This window comes from Haliotis rubra, unplaced genomic scaffold (genome assembly GCF_003918875.1).
Source record: "Haliotis rubra isolate DU_JTF1 unplaced genomic scaffold, ASM391887v1 Scf156, whole genome shotgun sequence".
Taxonomy (NCBI): Eukaryota; Metazoa; Mollusca; class Gastropoda; order Lepetellida; family Haliotidae; genus Haliotis; species Haliotis rubra.
Window position 1 is genome coordinate 345,179 of NW_025765514.1, and position 19,828 is coordinate 365,006.

The 19,828-nt window shown below is 39.5% G+C and overlaps 1 protein-coding gene and 1 long non-coding RNA gene across 3 annotated transcripts in view; both read right to left on the reverse strand.

Moving 5' to 3' along the window:
* The window catches only part of LOC124270934, an 83,115-nt gene extending 65,019 nt beyond the window's left edge, over positions 1 to 18,096 (reverse strand). The window contains exon 1 of the long non-coding RNA XR_006896907.1: positions 18,026 to 18,096. This is a non-coding gene — a long non-coding RNA (uncharacterized LOC124270934). The remainder of the gene's footprint in view (positions 1 to 18,025) is intronic.
* Positions 1 to 19,828, reverse strand: part of LOC124270928 (barrier-to-autointegration factor-like) — a 179,276-nt gene that overhangs the window by 97,747 nt on the left and 61,701 nt on the right. The gene's annotated exons all lie outside the window — the stretch shown is intronic.

Below are 19,828 nucleotides of genomic sequence, written 5' to 3' on the forward strand. Positions count from 1 at the left end.
ACAACTTTTGCGTTTTCATGATGATAGTTTCTTAAACAACTTTTTTGGTGGAGTCCGGAAAATTTTCAAACATAAGAAAGCTGTTGGGTATTAGTAAATGATAAACATATGTACTATGTTTATTTATTTGGCAATTTTGTACAATGATCAAATTTGCAATTCATCGGTCCGTTTCTGACTCAAACGGACTGTACCTGGTAAATGGTATATTTGTTTCCGGTTAGAATGGGAAATTCGCAAGATAACGGTCAGGCGAAACACAAAATTTGCCACTCATACTAGGCGTTCGGCTTCAAATGAAATTTAGAGACTCGGTCTAACATTCATCTAATTTCCAAACACAGTACGTTAATCTCTTTAAATGGAGCCACATTTGTGACATTATAGGAATCCTCCAACAATACTGCAGGAACTCAAATATGGAATTTCAGCGACATCAAGTGAGTGAGTGAGTTTAGTTGTACGCCACACTAAGCAATATTCCAGCTTTATGGCGGCGGTCTGTAAATAGTCGAGTCTGGACCAGACAATCCAGTTATCAACAGCATGATCATCGATCTGCGCAATTGGGAACCAATTACATGTGTAAACCAAGTGAGCGACCCTGACCACCCGATCCCGTTAGTCGCCCCTTACAACAATCATGGGTTACTGAAGGCCAATATTCTAACCCGGACCTTCGCGGGTAGCGACACCAAGTAGCCTCAATCAGGCCAAGAAGCCAGACCTGTATCAATCTTTATTCGATACTCAAAGGCCACAGGCCTATAGTACAATATAAAGTAGTAGTGTTAGGAGAGTGTGTTTTTTTGTAATTTGTATTATCATTGTTTATGGGTCACAATGTTTAGAGTTTTGAGTGTGGGTTGTGGGTCACATTTCGCATCATATATGTTCAATAGCAATAGTATTTTTAGCGGTACGCCTTTTGATAGCACCCCAGAGTTGCCTTCCTTGGTTGGTTTGTTTATCTTGTTGACTGCCGGCTATCGGAGTCTCCCAGTGATATCGTGAATGTTCTCAGAGGATAATGATATCGCCTGGCTTCACAGGAATGTTCTAGACACTGTGTCAGTATATATATAAAGGCTGGTTATTGTGTTGACATCACACACGGACTTTTCATATCATTGGAGTTGTGAACATCTGTCTGCCATCATCTGACCTACATTCAAGACAGTGCGAGCCTGACTGCTCTCATTGTAAACTACCTTCAATTAGAATATCTGCTCTCATTGTAAATGCCAAGACTCTGGTGAGTTAATATTTCATATTTGTGACCCATTACTTTAGATTTGTGACTCAATTGCATTGTACTAGATATCTGTATTGTCATTCATTGTAGTTTGCTCATTGTTTGCTCAATATATTATTGAATATTTTAGACTTGTCTGTATTCTATTTTGCTGGTTGAAAGGGGCTCTTAAACCTTTTGTCATGGCAAATTATTAACCGTAACAGTAGTATATAGAAGAATTTTATATTTGTATATTTATATACACTATTGATATTATGTTTTCATATAATTATGAGTTTCATAGCATGATATATAAACATAGCAATATTCTGAATCATATTATGGTTGTTGCCATATGGTTGTTGCAGTTGAATAAGGAGTAAAATTTATCTATAGATCGACGGACATAATAAAATTGTTTAAGTTACTTTTTACGTAGATTATCATATAGTGGGCATACGAGACAAAAATGATATTCGTTTTCTAAGACATTAATATTGGATTTACATAACATATCTTCTCTTTTTATCTTCATAAATCTACCTTTTTCAATCCACAAATCATGTGATGAGCGGCGAAAACGGGCTAATCTTACTCTAAAAACATTTTATCGCGACACATGATAGATAATGCTCAGTATAAATATATGGTGTAAAAGATGAGTAGTAATCACAATTCGTAGAAAAGGAAAAATTTTCAAGCCAGTTTTGTTGGTATATATCTTTCAATCTTTGCGTAAATAAACCAGTAAAGTCAGCAATGGCTCAGGTTGAGGGAAGCTGATGCACACTGTCGGGGTGTGATGCCACAGTGGACCATGTCTGACCAGCTGATCCACATTGTCGCCTGACCAGGGTGCGTGAAACCACAGTGGACCAAGTCTGACCAGCTGATCCACACTGTTGGGGTTCGATACCAGAGTGAACCATGTCTGACCAGCTGATGCACACTGTCGGGGTGTGATACCACAGTGGACCAAGTCTGACCAGCTGATCCACACTGTCGGGGTTCGATACCAGAGTGAACCATGTCTGACCAGCTGATGCACACTGTCGGGGGTGTGATACCACAGTGAACCATGTCTGACCAGCTGATCCACACTGTCGGGGTGTGATGCCACAGTGAACCATGCCTGACCAGCTGATCCACATTGTCGGGGTGCGAAACCACAGTGGACCAAGTCTGACCAGCTGATCCACACTGTCGGGGTTCGATACCAGAGTGAACCATGTCTGATCAGCTGATGCACACTGTCGGGGTGCGAAACCACAGTGGACCATGTCTGACCAGCTGATCCACACTGTCGGGGTTCGATACCAGAGTGAACCATGTCTGACCAGCTGATGCACACTGTCGGGGTGTGATACCACAGTGAGCCATGTCTGACCAGCTGATCCACACTGTCGGGGTGTGATGCCACAATGAACCATGCCTGACCAGCTGATCCACATTGTCGGGGTGCGAAACCACAGTGGACCAAGTCTGACCAGCTGATCCACACTGTCGGGGTTCGATACCAGAGTGAACCATGTCTGATCAGCTGATGCACACTGTCGGGGTGCGAAACCACAGTGGACCATGTCTGACCAGCTGATCCACACTGTCGGGGTTCGATACCAGAGTGAACCATGTCTGACCAGCTGATGCACACTGTCGGGGTGTGATACCACAGTGAACCATGTCTGACCAGCTGATCCACATTGTCGGGGTGCGAAACCACAGTGGACCACGTCTGACCAGCTGATCCACACTGTCGGGGTGTGATACCACAGTGGACATGTCTGACCAGCTGATCCACACTGTCGGGGTTCGATACCAGAGTGAACCATGTCTGACCAGCTGATCCACACTGTCGGGGTTCGATACCAGAGTGAACCATGTCTGACCAGCTGATCCACACTGTCGGGGTGTGATGCCACAGTGAACCATGTCCGACCAGCTGATCCACACTGTCGTAGGGGGTGATACCACAGTGAACCATATCTGACCAGCTGATCCACACTGTCGGGGTGTGATGCCACAGTGAACTTTAATTTTAAACACGGTTAAATGTTTCTTTCAAAGTAATGTTTTCAGAGATTAAGCCTTAGTTTTTTTTTATTTTCTGCAAGGATTGGTTTTCAACAGAATACACCCTTTGGTTTTGGAAAACATGGAAATAATTATCATCTTCCAAACACTTTTGGGAACAGACCACCCCAATATCAAATTCTAAGCATTGCTAATCATGCTAATATAGACAGTGATCCATTGTCATTCCTCAATATAATCTAAAATAACCTTTTATAATTTAGAATACAAAAGTGAATTTCGATGCTGTGATATTTCTGTAGATAAACTTGAGGTATGTGTTAAATGATATGGTAGATGTGTGTTTTGTTGTAGCTTTGCACATTACGTGCTCCTGGACATATACTCTAAAAATAGTAGGGAACTTCATTTTTCATTTACGCTTGGTAAAAGTGACAGATCGGAGTTCATTATCATGTCGACCCGTGAAGGTCTGGGTGAGAAATGAACCTTCAGTAACCCATGCTTGTCGTAAAATGCGACTAACGGATCGGATGGCCAGGCTCGCTGACTTGGTTGACATCGTATCCCAATTGCGCAGATCGATGCTCACTCATTATTATGATATCAATGATAATCATGAATGTTTCCTCTGACCATAGTTGTTTGTACAGTAAGCGCTCTTGAAAGATGACTGGTGTATGACGTGAAATTTACATGTGTACGATTTTCAAACAAAACTGGAAACACTAACTGTGTGATTCAAGATGATTGTTAAAATTAATGGTCTACAGTAGGGCTCTCACGAGTACTGGCATTCAGATTTTTCCACAGAGGTTACTTGTCACATCTTCCTACAAGCTATGACAAGTAACCTCTGTGGGAAGAGAATGGGGGTACTAGGGACAGTCCAACTTTGAATGGACCGCCTCCGTGGTGTAGTGAGAGTTAGAGCGTCCGCCCGGAGAGCGGAAGGTCGCGGGTTCGATCCCCGATCGCGTCATACCAAAAGACGTTAAAATATGGTACTTGTTGGTCCCTGCCTGGCGCTCGGCATTAATGGGTACATCAAGGACTGGTCTGCTCGGAGTCAGTATAATGTCTGAGTGGGGTATTCCTGCTTCACTGCGGTATGGTATCTCAGTGGGCTAGGACTATAAAACCAGCTTCAGTCTGGGCTAGTGCAAGCAGCCGCACATACACATACACACGCATGCACGTCGTCATATGAGCGAAATATTCTCAAGAACGACGTTAAACCCAATTTCACTCACATCACCTCGTCCAACTTTGAATGGACTCGCAGGGGACATAACTCTAAACGTCTCACGCAATCAAGATGGATGATCGTGAGTGAAATCCCAAAACGAAATGCCGTCTTTGTGGTGATTCCTTTAGTTACGCAGGTAGTGGAACAAGTTCAGTGCGCATGCATTTGTCCTGTAAGCACCCGCAAATAAGCATTGTAGACAGAAAACCAGATCAACAAGCAACGCTGGGGCAGTTTGGTAATTTTGTTAGCAAAAAGTGGCAAGCCCGTTGACAGGAAATGTATGAAGGTATTTCGCAAAAGCAATGCTTATGGGCGTTAAAGATATGCAACCGTTAAACCTTGTTAAAGGGGATGGGTTCAAGGATTTCAGTGAAGAATTGAACCCAAATTACCAGGTTCCATGTACTGCGATAATTCACAAGTACCTCACGAAGTGGTATGAAGATTGCTCGGAGAACATAATATCAGTACTCATAAATGGTACCTGCCGTTGCCCCTAACTAAGGACATGTGGACAAGCGTAGCCACTCACGGCTATGTTACTGTCACTGCCAACTATAGTCCGTTTAAATTGGGTTTCAATGAGAACGATGAAAATTAAATATCTCGAAATAGGGATAAGTCCACAAACATAAATAAGGCACATGGTCCTAAACCTCTCTCAGAACATTGTTCACTTCACGGCTGTCCCTTTCTTTTAACCATGACGTTGCAATATTGTTGTACAGATGTGTTACACCGACACGCTCGGTTGTGTTCCCTTGACGACAGTGGTCAGACTGGCCTGACATTTGTAAGGCTGCAGTGCAGTGTTTGTTTACATCACAGAAATATCCAACAGTCCATGATTACTAGTAGGAACAAACCGGTTGTGTTCCCATGACGACAGTGGTCAGACTGGCCTGACATTTGTAAGGCTTCAGTGCAGTGTTTGTTTACATCACAGAAATATCCAATAGTCCATGATTACTAGTAGGAACAAACCGGTTGTATAGGAACAAACCGGTTGTGTTCCCATGACGACAGTGGTCAGACTGGCCTGACATTTGTAAGGCTTCAGTGCAGTGTAAGTTTGTTTACATTACAGAAATATCCAATAGTCCATGATTACTTCAGAGTGGCTTTTACAAAATAACTACATTTTACTGTCTCGGATTGACAGACTAGCGTTAGTTTCTGTCCCAGGAAATATAACAGATACAAAAGTGCATGTATCATATATTCTTCGTCATGCAGTGTATAGTGCTCTTTGATCACGACCACCTGGATTTGAGCTCACATTGCCATTCACTAAAATTCTACCCGAATGATTTTGATCCAATAATATTATTTTGAATTTTGAATCAGAACATTATCAAAATATTATCGCATTATTCTCTCCCATGTCTGTTGACATTTGAAAAGATTTCGCAAATAATTTTCAACTCTTCGATATCGCTGGAAGGAGACAAGTCGACTGAAAGGTGATAGATATACCAGGTATGACCGAATGGACAGCTCCTGATAAGTTCAGGGTTAGGAAATGCGCAACAGTGGAGCAAAAACAAGGAAATATTCATCGGACTCGAGATTTGTTAGGTTGTTGAATCATCAGTGGGTGGTGACGTGGCAAACAATAATAGTTTGACTGGCTTCCGGACTACTGCGAAAATGACGAGCCTGCCATATCATTTGTCAAATCGTTGGAAGAAAGAGGAGATTATGTATCATTAAGCAATAACTTAAACGGACTTTCTGAAACATACATGTTCCTCGCCCTAACTGATTGCTTGTTGTAGCATTAGTTATTATCTTACCTTTACTTGGTTGGATGCACACAGACGCATATACACACATCCGGGTGCTTGGGTAATTTAGGAAGGCTTTGCGCAGGATCAAAAATAGCTCAGGCGCTATATGAAGACAATGTTCAGCCAACGTTCAGTCACGTGTTCTGTGGGTGTCCTTGAAGTAAAACCCAGTCATCAGTGCAATTGAAGAAGATATTTTATCGTGCTACTGTACAACACATAATATGATTCGACAAAGGTCTCGATTTGGATAATAAGAAAGTAAGATCCTTCTTGAAAAGATGAAATGTTACTTATTATCATACACGAAAAGAGCCGCCATATGCCGAGACAGTGATTAGAACTGTGAAGGTAGCTATGTACAGATATTTCACTTACAAGCCGTCGTATCATCATATGGATGTACTGCAGGACCTCGTAAAAAACTATAACACTCCCTTCTGATATTAATAAAAACAGACGAAGCTTTCGTATGGGAAGAACAATACACTAAACGCCAAAAGAAACGTTACCTCTGCATTTATGAATTACTTAAAAACTATCAAACATATGTTAGAAGGTATTAGTTTACAAGAAAGCTTAACAGCACAGCTTTATGCAAACCACGAAAAGAATTCTCAAATGCATTTATATGTAGGTGAAATGCATCCTTTTCATCCTTTTTGGTCCTATTTTCGTCCATGCCGAAATAAACCAATAACAGTGATTTAGATGTCCAAAAGGAAAGTTGAAATAGAATTCTGGTTTGAGACAACGATAAACCATTGAAGTCACCATTATTCAACTAATAAAACAAGAAACAAATATTGTAGAGTGTTTAAAATTATAGTAACCATTCCTATGATTTCAGTATTTTAAAACATTTTCTACTGATTTGCATTAGTGAAAACAATTAAAACGTGTCTTTGATATTGTGATAAGATGTTTAGGATCATCTAAGATTATCCTTGTTGACATTTTTGCTTGCAAAGTAACAGTTTTCCTTTTTCTGTTTATACATAGCAATATCAATCGCCAAATCGCAGCAATATTCAAGCAGTATTTGCATCCATTTTACATGTAGAATGATTCAAGAGGGTATAAAGAAAGCCTAGAATGCATGATATGATACACAAGTACGAGAAATGTGCCACGCTTAACAGCTGAAGAGAGAGAAAGAGCCATGGTGCAGATGTTGTCGACATACAATGCTGATGCCATCGTATCACGGTTATAAGACTTATTCAGGGCTTCAGACAGACTGGGGTCCCAGTAGGCAGACCAAGAAGTGGACGTCCACGCATCACAACGCCAGCTGAAGACAGGTACCTCTGTCATTAAGGAAGGAGGGTAACGTTTCTTTTGGGCGTTTAGTGTATGCGAAACCACTGCAGAAATCTAATGATATGAAAACAGACTAAGACAGTCACATACATCGCCGCCTCCTCTCCCATAAGGAACGAGAGGTAAAAGGTTTTGCGAGTATTTGTGGGGACAAACTCTATACAGAAACATTGACTAAGAGAGAAGAATATGAAGATTAAGGTCGAAGCGAGAGATGAATTGAGAGGAAATTTGCTGTCATAGATCGACTGACACTAGCCATTAGCTATGTGAACTACTTCGGATATGGACCAGTTTTTCGCCTATTCTGAGAAGGTGAGAGTTATGGATCCCGCTACAGATCCAAATGAACTATCCACTCAAAATCACTATGTGGATGAAACTTTTATGGAAGATATTCTCACTCATGTACTATATTTTAGATCTGTCGAAGATCTGAAGATCTCGAGCGTGAAAAGTCAGATGAGGATGATTCAGACGGTGAGCAATCATCTGTCAATGTGCATTGTTATGAGATGCAGTCAGATTCTATCTGAATATGAATTTGTTTCTTTGACATAAAATGGATCTTGACAGTTAATATGTTTGTCTGTTTTTCATGCGTTATGATCAAGATGTAATAATTCGACATGAATCAAATTCTAGAATGAGCCCTTGCGGTTATATACAACCTTGTGAACTGGTACAAGTGATCTAAGGTTGATACTGTCTCGCCAAACCATAGTTTCAAAATGTGTTCCATATTCAACAACAACAAACATACAAACAACTCGTTTAATACATTTATTCAAGTATAAATCATTCAATAAATCAAGTACAAGTATTCTCCACATATTTCCAACAACATAGTGTATGCAATAATACTGTGCCAGAACATCAGACCAACACACACCAGATGTAGGTCAGCTCAGTTGCATTACACAGTGTTTCTGCACACATGAACATTCGAAAGATATGTATACACACAAGAACACCGTTAGTGAAAGAAAGTATAAATTGGTTTCTAGATTAGGTTGAATACGACTGAATCCTATAGTGGCCAATGAGCTAATGTATGGAACTTATCTATCCGAAGACAAGGTTGCGTGGCAAAACTATTTTATTCACTGCTCTTTCGACAAGCATGGGTTACTGACGAGTTAATTCTCACTCATTCTTCCGGTAATGTTATAGCGACGATTATAGTCCGTTTGACTCAAAAGCGGATCAATGACTGTTATCTAACTCGATAACCAATAAACATATAATACTAAATGAAACGGTGATCATAATTAAAAACATCAGACCAACTCTGAGGTTTAGAGAATTTTGTCCTGTAAAAAAGTTGCTTAACAAACTATCATTAAACTATTGACACTGTTCACTATTTGTTACGAGGAGGAGTGCAGAGAAAGGGAAAGCCAGGTGTGCGAGAAAGGATGGGGACGACACAGCACAGGTTAAGGAATCAATAACTTTGTCGGCACTTGTGCACGTGCTTCCTCGAACACCTGGCTGTCCCTTCTCTGCACTCCTCCTCGTAACAAATAGTGAACTTGTCAGTGACACTATAAATATTTTATGATAGTTTGTTAAACAACGTTTTTAGTTTTAGGACTTAAATTCTGCAAAAGATTTACAGAGTTGGTATGTTGTTTTGATTATCACCAGCGTTTCATTGAGTGTTATATGTTTATTAATTTTCGAGTTAGATTGCAATTCATGGTCCCGCTTTTGAGCCAAACGGACTATAGAGTGCGTATAGACATGAAGACAAGGTTATATGGAAAAACTAGGAATTGAAAAAATTAAAACTGTAACTGAAGAGAGGAAAATGATTCTGTGTAAAGAAACGAAGTAGGATTTAGCAAAGAAATAATGTCATTCAGAACACTTTCAATATCCAAAGCATATCACCGAGGGGTCTAAACTGTTTTTGTCAATCCTGACAGTGTGTCTAAATTGTTTTCTTTGGTTATCAGACATCAGAAATTCTTTTTAATGTCACAAAATATATTTTATTTTATAATTCATAAAATACCTTTTAGATACTAAATATTTCATGATATCGATACTTATTTCGTGACATCATAAAATTGATGTTTATGATATCAATTAATTAACATTACTATTGATATAATAAAATAGAAGGGTTATCGACGATGTTCGTAAGATATATGCACTTATAAGCTGTCACAGCAGGGACAAGTCGCCAAGAAATCTTCACAAAGCGGAGTTGTGTCCCTTTGTTTCTTCTGCTCGTCGATCTCGGGATCCATTCTGTGTTTTACTGATCAAAAATGTTACTAAACTGATAGACTTTCAATTCAAAACAATACTACACGTAATAGAGAGCACACTTGTATTAGTTCGGTGTATAATTTTGAATTGCAGAATCGAAAAAATCTATTCCATTTTAATAGCACCCATTAGCTTTTCCTGAATTTAGCGAAGGATTGGTTACCGAGAATCTGCGTGATCAATAACAGCTAAGCGGAGTGCTGAACGTTGAGCGTACATGTCTTAGTAATGACTGTGGATCTGACGGGCACTCCTATTATAGACACTGTCAGAGGCAAGTTGAGAAGAATTGTTATGTTTGAAGAAAAATGTTCAAAATTGGATTGTATTTATACTCTTCGTAATCTGTACTGGCTGCCAAACAGTTATCGCCATATTTTAGCGGTATTAATATTACTCCGTCGTTCGCTTTAATTAATGAAACAAGATTAATTATGATACTTAAATATAGCTGCGAGCAGCGATGTCGGGCTCCTTGGGTTTGATACAATCAGCCACTTGTACCTGTGATGTAGATGTTGAAAGTAGTAATGGCTACAGTTAATAGGGATCATATCACTGCCAGTAATAGGAAATTCGTCATTCGTTAACTAGCACCTTTGAATTCATATGGTCCAGGGTTAGATGCGTTAGATACAAAGGATTGTGTAGTATTGTGTGGGTAATGACACTTCGGATGTAGATTCTTACATTGGCAAAACATGTAGGCCAGTAAACACCAGAGTGAAAGAGCACCAGGCATCAACAAACAAATTCTGACAACAAATCAGCTATCTCGGAAGACATTCAGACCAACCTCAATCACCAAATACAGAATACACCAGCAAACCTGGCAAACAATCTGGCTTTACCAAACGGATATTAACTTATGCCATCCACATCAAACGACACCGACCCCTGATCAACAGAGATCAAGATTATTTCATCCCTCAGCATACGACGAACTCATCAACCAATCCTAACTGCTTGATAACTTTGTATAAACATGTCCAACCTCTCCTGCTCTGTACATCCCAATGTAATCCATTGTCACTGGCTTCTACATGTAAGCCTTTATCATCACATTGTTTCTGTACATTTTCCAATTAACTTCTTGTTCTTGTTATTATTTACTGTACATTTTGATACATGCTATTTTATTTATCTCGAACAAGCATGAACAACATATGTAGCAAACGGTGTTACTATCCACATGCACCATAGAATATCAGCAAACGTTTGGCAACACATACCGCTAACTTCCATTGTGCACCGATAGCAACTGTAGTGTGGAAAATATAATCATTTGTCCCACTATTGTGTTTGGAGATACATTACTGAAATCGGCAGATATGATCAGAACTAACAGCCTACATGTACAGGTAAATATTAGTCGAAATCGGACGGTTGGTTTCAGAGTTAGGGGTGTTTGAAACGTATTTGAGGGCTTTAAATCGTCCAAAACAGAGCCAGAACACGTTTTTGACAGGCGAGCGGATCTTCCAAATACAGCCGAGGTCGCGGGGTCATGTACCTTTAAGAAGTTCCGAGAAGAAAGAGTTCCCTCTTTAAGAGGCTGTAACTCCGTTGTCCTTCGGTCTACAGTTAAAACAATTAGTCACCAGGACTTCAGCTATCAGATGCACACACACATGACATGCGGATGATCGGAAATGCCTACCGGTCAAAAACGTGAAATTTCCTTAAATCCAATATGACGGCCAAACGGTGCCTCCTAGCCCCATGGATCCTGCAGTTGAAATTGAAGGTAATCGGATTCCAGACCTGCTCCAGAAATTTGGTAGTCATCGAACTTGTAGTTTCGGCGATTATTGCTTTGGAAATTGAAAAATTTGAATTAATTTTGAATTATCTCCCCTTTGCTATTGGGCCTAGAGCCTTGAGATTTTTGCAGAAACGACTTAGCACTGTCGGCACCATGGTAATTTTCTTCAAGCGATTCTGTCCTGCGGTGCTTTTTGTAGGGCTGGTACAAAATACGGCGGAATAATAAATAATAAAAACATTAACGATTCCAATAGGTCTCCTGCCTTGTGGCAAGGAGCCCTAATTAGCTATTAACCAATGTGGTCAGCCCGTTCACTGCCGCCGATCGTGTTTTTATATAACGTTGCAGAAGGGAATCATGGCAGTAGAAAAAAGTCTTTTCTCACAACTAACTGTGACAGTTATGGCCATTTCAGAATTTCTGATGTCATTCATGAATTAATTATATATATATCATAAAGTAACCTCGAATAATTGATAGTGTGACTAGTTGAGTGTTTGTTTTACAGTAGACTGGTAGGGCATGAAACAATTAATGACTGTGAACCTGAACTTGCTCTTATATGGATCGTGGGACATTCTCCCGACGTCTAAGTTAAAAACAATTCATTGGGTTCATAACATATCTTTCATTTTTCCTTTTCTGTTACTTACCGTGAATCATTTTTGTTTTCTGTCCTTCATTGTTGTCCAAAAAAAAATATCGGAATTTTAAATGACCGGAACTGCGCACGCCATATCCGATGTATTGGCGATAATTGTTCGGCAGTAAGTAAGGAATTTTTATTATTTTATTCATATTGACTACTTCAATGTCTTCATTTGCTGCAGACGTGGACCGAATTTCTGCCTCTGAGCAGGTCCAGGTGAATACCTAACAGTTATATCTCATCGTGCACTTTCTAATACCATTGTTCCTTTGATCTGCGGACTCTCGAACACAATGTTTGAAAACAGCTACAAATTTTCCCAAAATGTACTTCGATAATTCTTGTAAAAGTTTAGCTGATGCTTAAAAGACAGGGTATATGGTCTGGGTAATATTTTCGTAGAAATATTAAGTCTCAATTTAAATAATCTTTTCATCGCTGGGTGTATATTTTGGAATATAATCTACATATGTTTACAGTTGAATTAGGATCCAGCGAATATGATGGCAGGCAAACTGAGAAGAATAAATTTGTGTGAATAAAAATGTTAAAAACTGGATTTTATGCAGGTTCTTCGTCAACTGTGAGGGATTGGATATTTATTAATTCACATTGACTACTTACTATCGTTTGCTGCAGACGTCGACCGAATTTCGGACTCTGAGCAGGTTCAAGAGAATACCTAACTGTGATATAACATCGTGCACTTTCTAATACCAGTGTTCCTTTGATCTGCGGACCCTCGAACGCTACAAGACGTCAGTCCCAACTACAGCCGAGACGATGGAGATTGTATGGCGCTTCACGTGGTTTGGTGAAGCTACAGGACAACATTAATATAAAGAGTGGTCTCCCATGGTCTCACTTCCTAACAGGATGATTCTTTTACATAGTGAGTGAGTGAGTTTAGTTTTACGCCGCACTCAGCAATATTCCAGCTATATGGCGGCGGTCTGTAAATAATCGAGTCTGGACCAGACAATCCAGTGATCAACAGTATGAGTATCTATCTGCGCAATTGGGAACCGATGACATGTGTCAACCAAGTCAGCGAGTCTGACCACCTGCAAGTCTGGTGAATCACTTTGGTGAATCCACAAGTCTGGAGAATCACTTTGGTGAATCCACAAGTCTGGAGAATCACTTTGGTGAATCCACAAGTCTGGAGAATCACTTTGGTGAATCCACAAGTCTGGGTCAAGTGCTGACAAATGAGATGAGTGTATTGACAGTATGGTAGGTGCAAAGTATGCAGGGTATAACACAATAAAGCATCTGAAATATATATTATACATGTGACTGAAGAAAACGTGATCGTAATTTAAATCCTAGGAATACATACTTTGCAAGTAGTGATAATACATGGGTATTGTTAGCGCCAATCAATTGTTGAAATTTTATTTGTGAAGGAAATGTACATAATATGCAGGAATGATAGCGTCTCAGACCATCATGAAATGGACACACTTAACACAAGTGATATTCTGATTCTATGTCCCTAACTACACACAAAGGACATAACCTGTCTTCTCTACTTAAACCTATTTTCCTACATTCCTCTATTAAAAACTTATGACGAGAGCAGCGGAGAGATGAAAGGGCAATACGATCACAGGTATACACGACAGGTAAACTTCAAAGTTTGCCTCATGTTTTATAGAACGGTGCTTAGTTAGTTTATTATACTTATGGAGACCTTCAAACCTGCGATATTAGCTATATCTATGCTTAAAAGATGATATGAACTCACATATAATACTAACACATCCTGATTTCTTCACATTTCAGCAAATCCAAAATCAAACAATAATGTTTTAACCTTTAATGCCCAACAACTCAAGCCTATATTTGCAAGAGACAAATAGGAAGAATAAACTTTCGTAAGAATAACATAATCTTCTTGATACAATAGCCTTTTCCAAAACTTTATAATCTTCACATAACAGTTTACTTCAATTGAATGACACCCTAACTCACCCCGTGCCACAACATTTGGTACAGATCTATGTAAACTTAACACATCCTTACATAAACGATCATGAAGTCTTTCCACTTCAGGTGATGGGTGAAACCCCCAAACCTCAGAACCATAGACAAGAATTGGCCAAAGTTTGACATGAAATATATGACATAACATATGAACTGGTACGTTATGTAAGTTATTGATTTCAGACTTTAAGCACTGGATGACCTTAGTAGTTTGGAGGGCTAAAGTTTTCTGTGCGATATACCACAAGTCAGAACTTGAGATATATTCAACAATATGTGTTTGAGATTCTCACGTCGAGGTATGAGACTGTGTCAGGAACCTGGGCGTCCTTCTCGACTGTGATCTCTCAATGGAGCATCATGTTAGTATGATCTGCAAAGCATGTCATTTTCACCTGAGAAATATTGGCAGCATCAGACATCTCCTGACCACTAACGCCACTCACATGCTGGTCAGAAGCCTAGTCCTATCAAAACTGGACTACTGTAATAGTCTGTTGGTTAACATCTCACAGGAACAGTTCTCCAGACTACAGAGGATACAGAACATGGTGGCAAGGATTGTGTCCAGGACAAAGAAGTCCGCGCGCATAACACCAGTGCTCATCAATTTACATTGGCTCCCTGTACAGGCACGTGTGCAGTTCAAGCTATTGGTATTGGCATACCAATGTTACCATGGATAAGCCCGATCATATCTTGTCGAACTCACACAAGTGTATAAACCGTCCAGAGTCCTTTGTTCTGCAGACAAGCCCCTCTTTCACATTCCAAAGACTAACTTTGAAACGTTTTGGCCGAAGATCTTTCAATGATAATGCTGCAGTTCAATGGAACAAACTCTCAACTGAACGCAAAAAGAACTGAAAACACTCTCGCTTTTCAAGTCTCAGCTAAAAACATATCTCTTCCGACAGTCATACCTGGACTAAAATCTACTGTCTTGTGTTTATGTCCCATTGACAGAGTTAATATTGTAGTATATTTGAAGCGCTATGAGCATACACACAGTGTATGGAGTTGGCGCCATATAAATGAACTCAATATTATTATTTTACTCCCAGGTATTTATAAGTAGGAACAATATCTATTATTCGACCACTGAAAACTTAAGTCTGCCTTTCTTTCTAAACACAATAACTTTACTTTTATCTAAGTTAACCAGCAGCTGCCATTTATCACAATAAGTTGACAACATATCTAATCTCTTTTGGAGACCGTTAACTGCACTGTCCATTATTGCGATATCATCTGCGAACAGAAGCGTAAACAATGGCAGCATACCAATATTAATAGGCCATTAGATTATGCTGTCCAACTATGTCGTTGATGAAAAATGAAAAGAGAATGGGAGACAACTGGCAACCTTGACGAACTCCAAAGTAGCAATCAAAGAAGTGGGTACATCCATTCCCAACAAAAACACAAGATTTTACATCTTCATACATGTATCTTATAAGTTTAGAAATGCGACCCTTAATATTGCCAATCCACAATTTACATAAAGGTCCATTGTGCGAAACTGAGTCAAAGGCGGATTTTAAATCTATGAAGGCACAGCAAAGTCTACCTTTATGCAAGACAAGTACTTATTTATTACAGTGTCTAAGAGAAATAAATCATCTGTGGTTTGAAAACCGGAGTGGCCAAGTTTGTTAGCCTATTGCAAATAATCTTAGGATATATCTTCCCCGACACTTCAAGAAATGTAACTGGTCTGTAATTACCTGGATCATTAGGATCCTCTTTTTTATATTTAGGAAGTGTAACACCCAGCGTCCACACCTTAGGATAAACACCTGTCTGGAGAATTAGGTTATACAACAATCTAAGCATTTCATAACAATCAGGTGGCGCATATTTGTAAAATTCAAGGGGTATACCACTAAAACCCAGGGATTTCCCCCAGCTGCATATCATTTATACAGCTTTCGGAATTTCCTCATATGAAATATTCTTATCAAGATAGTCATTGTCAACTGTATTGTCTATGAGTTCATCATTGATAGAATCAATAAAGTCAAACACAGAAGCATAAAATTCATTTTCACAATCTACTAAGTTTGTTCCCTGAAATAAAGAATAGAAATGTTCAGTCCAACCTGAGGGTGAAATATACTGTTCACACTTTGCTAAGGATCAAATGTTGTGTACTTGTCAATGACTCTTTCCGTGATTTGCAAAATGGTTTATTGGTGCCAAGAAAAACATTTTATGGTTATTCATGTATCAAGTGCATAAGGTTAGATTAAAATGCCTAAAGAGAGATTACCACATTATTTATCCAGTTTTAAGTGGATACAATTTCAAATTATAAACCTACGTTTAAGTAAAGTTGTGATTTTTTGTAATCCTTAGCAAAGTGTGAGTAGTATATTATCACGTTGAAAATTAAAAGATTTGAAATATGACCAAAACAATTTCCTGTCTTTGGATATTAAGGCACTGTTTAAAGTTTGTACAAAATGTTTGAACACATTCACTGAATTCTGTTTGCTCAGTTCTTTATAGGTGAGGTGGGGTGAAATAGGGTTGAACGTCGTACATAAGAATATTTCGCTCATATGACGACGTGCATGCGTGTATGTGGCTGCTTGTACTAGCCCAGACTTAAGCTGGTTTTTATAGTGCTAGCTCACTGAGATACCATGCCGCAGTTTCGCATGAATACCCCTCTCAGACACATTATATTGCCTCAGACCCGACCAGTCCATGACGAGACTAGACTAACAACTAGTCTCTGAAATGACATATTTCACTGAAAAAAAGCACCAGGTAAAAAATAATATATAATGAAAAAGAGCCCTGAGACTTTTTTCATTTTCTGAAGCTGTGGAAATCTAGACTTAACACATATTCTAGACTTGCGTGGGCTTTCTTGGATATATTTGCTTAAGGGTCTGTATTACAGACTAGACAGGGACCAACAAGTCTTTTGGTATAACGCGGCCGGGGATTGAACCCGCGACCTTGCGCTCTTCAGGCGGACGCTCTAACCACAGGCCTACCATACAAACGGTGAAAAAATCATCAAAACTGAACTCATATACACCAAAACAGAAAAAAAATCACCAAAATTGTAAAATAAACCTCCAAAACTGCAACAATATCCTCTAAAACCGAAACAATACATCTGTAATGGAAGACTAATCGTTTGAAATGGAAACAAGAGCGCGCGAGAACGGTTGCCGAGCGTACAAAACGGCAATCACAGCATCCCAACACGGCAGTCATAGCATCCGGAAACGGCATACAAATCGTCAAAGATGGCAGCGAGGGGAGACGAATAGGCTTTGGTACATAATGTTTTTCGTCACTATGAGTCTAATCTTGAAAATCTGATATCAGGATGTAGCGCATCAACTCCCTATTGTAGTAAGCTTCAAACCTTTGTCCATACAGTGTCAGGCTTGCAATTCTACACAATGTGGTCCCTCGTTCGACCGAATAGGATTTGTTGTCAACATGCCGTGCTACTGTTTCTCTTCAGTTTTGTAAATAAAGCGTTCATAGCGTCACATTCAACATTACTATATTTCAGGGATTTAAAAATTTACAAAAACTTTGTTCATTCTCCGTGAATTGCATATCTAAGTGATTAGTTTTACTTTGACTTCCCAACTACACCACGGAGGCGGTCACTTCTAAATATATGACGTCAATGATTCACAATAGTTATGTCTGTTGATTTCACTGTTAGAGTTACGGAATTCACGAAGTAATCGTCTCGCTGCTGCACGTACAGCACGACACTCGTTGTCACACCAGCTACTGCTGTTAAAGTGCTGACAAATCTCCATACAATTATCAGGCCAAACTGGATTCGAAACAACTCATTGGCGTTTGGTGTGGCCAAGGGAGGCAACTCTATAAACAGCTTGCCACAGCTCAGACAACTAGGCCAAGTGTGCCCCTACAGTGTGTATAAAAACATAACAACTAATCATTGATATATATCCTTTAAATTGAAAATTGAAGATCATTCACATCATGCCATATCATAGTGAGACAAGTTGCAGACCACCTGGAACCCCAGCGTATGTGTATCCCAGTGTATCGACTTATCAGTTGCTTTCTCTTTCAATGTGCAGTGTGACAGTCTGAGCGGGCAAACACCCTTACATCCTGGTCATAAAGGGGGCACAACTCTACATGGCAACACATGCCGTGCTTTGTCTTAGCCACATCGACGTCTTTGAAAGGCAATTTGGAAAACAATCAAAATTGATTCTTTTTTAGTGGATAATAAGTTTTTTCTCCTAGTAAATACAACATGTTATCCACCAAAATTGTCATGGAAACACTAAACACACATAGTTTTTGTTTGTTTATGGCCGAAATTGCATAAATATTACAGGTTTTTGACGGAAGTCTGTAAATAATCAACACTTGACGAATGGCTGAACAAAGTCAGTGAACCTGACCACATGATCCCACCAGTCGCCTCATGACAAGCATGGGCTGCTGAAGACACTAACCTGGATCTTCTTAGACCCTAACCAGAATATTCCAGAGGACAATAGGTATTAGCTTCAGAACATTTAACAGATGTTGATGTTATACAACCACAAAAGACGCATTTGAATGTTAGCCTCTTTTTCCATGTAATCAAATTACAATGAAAACAACAGTTATTATAATAAGAATTTATTGAACATTGCCACAATGTAAAATGGAAAACTCACATTTGACTTACTGTACATGTGTAATGTCTCAATAACCGCAATTTCCTTCGTGTATCGGTGTGTACAGATGAACGATTGAATCCCTGTGTCAGCACAGTACAACAATGTATCTTGTGTGAATGGCCTACTGAGCTTAGTGTTAAATCTAACCCCTTTCCTTACCTGTCAGATCAGTTTGCTTTATTTAATATCGAAACAGAAACAATTATTGCACTTCAGCTAACACTACAGCTTACATTTTTCCTTGGAAAGCTTTTCTCTAGCTTCTTGCCTTGGGATTAATCGCTGCTCATGTACAACTTTTCAAAACTATGTCAAACAAACAATCATATGTCACCTGTGCCAGATGGTATTCTGAGAGTGAGTGAGTGAGTTTAGTTTTACGCCGCACTCCGCAATATCCCAGCTATATGGCGGCGGTCTGTAAATAATCGAGTCCAGACCAGACAATCCAGTGATCAACAGCATGAGCATCGATCTGCGCAATTGAGAACCGATGACATGTGTCAACCAAGTCAGCGAAACTGACCACCCGATCCCGTTAGTCGCCTCTTACGACAAGCATAGTCGCCTTTTATGGCAAGCACATGGGTTGCTGAAGACCTATTCTATCCCGGATCTTCACGGGCCGGTATTCTGAGAGCAAAAGGTAGGTTATCATTAATGTAAAATGTTAAAGAATTAGGGCTCTTCCATAAAAGATTACAGGTGAAATGTCTAATCGTCCCTTGAATACCATAAATTCTATAAACTACTATTTAATATAGTTCTGGGTCCAAACTGTTTTGATGAATGTCTGTCGTATGGTGTTTTTAACCCGACCA